Source organism: Elephantulus edwardii, unplaced genomic scaffold (genome assembly GCF_000299155.1).
Source record: "Elephantulus edwardii isolate Elephantulus edwardi_28Jun2011 unplaced genomic scaffold, EleEdw1.0 scaffold00331, whole genome shotgun sequence".
Taxonomy (NCBI): domain Eukaryota; kingdom Metazoa; phylum Chordata; class Mammalia; order Macroscelidea; family Macroscelididae; genus Elephantulus; species Elephantulus edwardii.
In genome coordinates, this window is record NW_006400081.1 from 1,091,207 (window position 1) to 1,094,058 (window position 2,852).

Here is a 2,852-nt window from a genome sequence, read left to right on the forward strand (position 1 = left end):
GCACAGGACAGAGCGGAGTTTAGGGCTGTTGTACATAGGGTCGCTATGAGTCGCAAGTGACTTGATGGCACATAACAACAACAACAACAACAACATACATCAAGGAAGAGATTGGAGGAGCCACCTTAAAGTTAATAGCACAACCTATCCTCCAGACCATGAGGGCTTCCTTATCTTTCTACCAAAGCTCCTCTATTAAGTGGCTATTGTTAATTGCCATTGAGTTGACTGTGACCCACAGTGAACCTAGGACAATGGATCTGAACTTTGCCCTATCCTGCACCATCCTTATCATCTCTGATACACTTGTTCCCCTTATAGTCATTGTGTTAATCCATCTCATTGAGGGTCTTTCTCTCCTTCACTGACTTCCTCATTCCCATTTCCAAGCATGATGTCTCTTCCAAGGACAGACCTCTCCCAACAACATGCACAAAGTTTATGAAAAGAAGTTTCGTCATCTTTGCTTCCAAAAAAGCTTCTTTGCTGCAATTTCTCTGATACATATTTGTTTCATTCATTTAGCAGTACACTGGATATTCAGCACTCTTCTTCAACATCATTGTTTATAGGCATAAGTCTTCTGTTATCCTAAATCACTGTTTAAGTTTGAGATGCATAGGAAGTAACTGAATAGACTACATCTTAGATCAGATACACTGTAGTCTTTAAAGTGATGTACTTGATTTTTAGGAAACAGCACTCTCTAATTATCACAGGAATGAATGTTACTACCAGCTAGAGCTCAAAGATCCAAATCTAAGTGTAGTGAATCTTCAGAAGAAGGATGGAGTGCTGGAGTTGGAGCAGCCAGAGAAAGCTTTGTGTGTGTTATGCATGTCTCACTGTATATGTGCGTTTACAGTATGTATGTGTGGAGTGTGGGGGTTGGCGGTGTCTGGTTTGCACAGACTGTTAAGTGATTGACTCCTAAGTGAAAGGTGATGGTCAATGTGACTCAGGGACCTTAGGTCTGCATCTGAAAGGTCATCATCTTGAACCCTCTATGGAGCAGTTTTACTCTGTAGACATGATGTCTACGTGAGTCGGAATCAACTGGATGGTTGACTTTTTTTTTTTAATTGTGGGTATTGAACCTTAAACAGGGAGCTGTAGGAGACTAGTAGTAGGAAGTTGCACTGCAATCCCATGTGGTTTGAATCCATTAGCTGCTCCTCAGGAGAAAGATAGCCAATCTCCTCCCACGTGATTGACTGCTTCTGGAAATCTGCTGGAGAGTCAGCTATGGATCAGTGCCGACTCGAACATACACACCAACAACAGCCTTAAACAGGGGGCTCAGGTGGCTTAGTGATAAGGTATTGTGTTGCCCACCAAAGGCAGGCTGTTCAAATCCACAAGCTGCCCTGTCAGGGAAAGATGGGAAAACTCCTCCCATGTGATCTATTGCCTCTTAAAACTCACAGGAGTGTCAGCTATGAGTTTTTTCCAACTCAATCACATATAACAACAACAACAACTTTAAACTGTTGCTCTCCTAAACCAAAAGCTGTGACTCTCATAAGTCAAGTCCACCAATAGTTCTGTGGGGAGAAGACAGGACATCCCTCTTATGTGATTTCTAGTTTTGGAAACGCGATGGAGGGAGGGTAAGAGGAAGGAAAGGGAGGGAAAGAGAAAGAGAAGGCGAGGGAGAGGGAGAGGGATTGAGGGAGAGGGAGAAGGAGAAGGGGAGAGGGTGAGGGAGAAGAGAAGGGGAGGGGTGGGGGATGGGGAGAGGGGAACAGAGGGGCAGGGGGAGAGAGAGAGAGAGGAGAGGGAGAAACAAAGAAAGAAAGAAGGGAGGTATTAAAATAGAAATAACATCTTCACTGAGTGAATTCAGCTAATATTCAATTGCTTCAGTAATTCAATTTCATTCTTGTTTAAAAAACCAGATGCCTTACCTAAAAGGATATAAGACGACTTACAACAGAAAAATAATCTAGGGGGGAAAAGGCAAAACAAAAAAACCAACACAACAAACTCCACAGGAACACATTAGGGGAAAACACAAGCAGAGAATGATATAAAGATTAAGCTAGAGGTATCATTTACAAGATAATGATGCTGTATTGAAATAAATGTAACCTTCCCCCTCATTTCAGTGTGTGCTTATAAAAACATCTTCAAGGCCAACTTCCCTGGTAGACATGTGTATCTCAGAGCAAGCAGCTTTTGTGTTTCCTGCTTTCAAAGATCATTTGGAGCCTGGAACATCTTGTCAAAAGTAAAAACTTCCAGCTTTGAAAAAATAAGTAAACAATAGTAAAGGGGGGGGGGACCCCAAGCCCTCCAAATTATCTTTCTCAAATCTTAGGTACTTCACCCAGTATTATTTTGGAGACAGTTCCAATTGTGTTAAAAGATAATAATTTTCTTAACTTCAGCGCTAACCTCTAAATTCTTGGCCAAGAGACACCCTATTCTTCTCGAGTTATTTCAGCCCTCACAGGAAGCAGAAGGCTGTGTGACAGAAGGTGACTGTACAAAGAATGCCTCAGATGATTTCGGCAGGCTGTGAGCTTCTCATGACTGCTTTCCCATTATGCTTTGCCTCTTTCAGAATGTTTCTTTGGCTTGTCTGACTTTGTAGTATTTTTATCCTATTAATGATTGTCTTAGCTTCCCAGCCCTCCTGGGACAAAAATGTCAGCACAGGGTGGCTTTAAAGAATAGAAGTTTCCTTTTCAGAGTTTTGGAGTTGTCCAGATAAAGGTCTCACAGCCACACCAGCTCCTTCATTGCAGGTAATCCTAGGTGCTACCTGGGTCCTCAGCTGGGGGCAGCTCCACCTGCTGTCCTTCTCTGTGCATGATTCTGTGTCTAATTTGATGTTTTCATAACTCAGA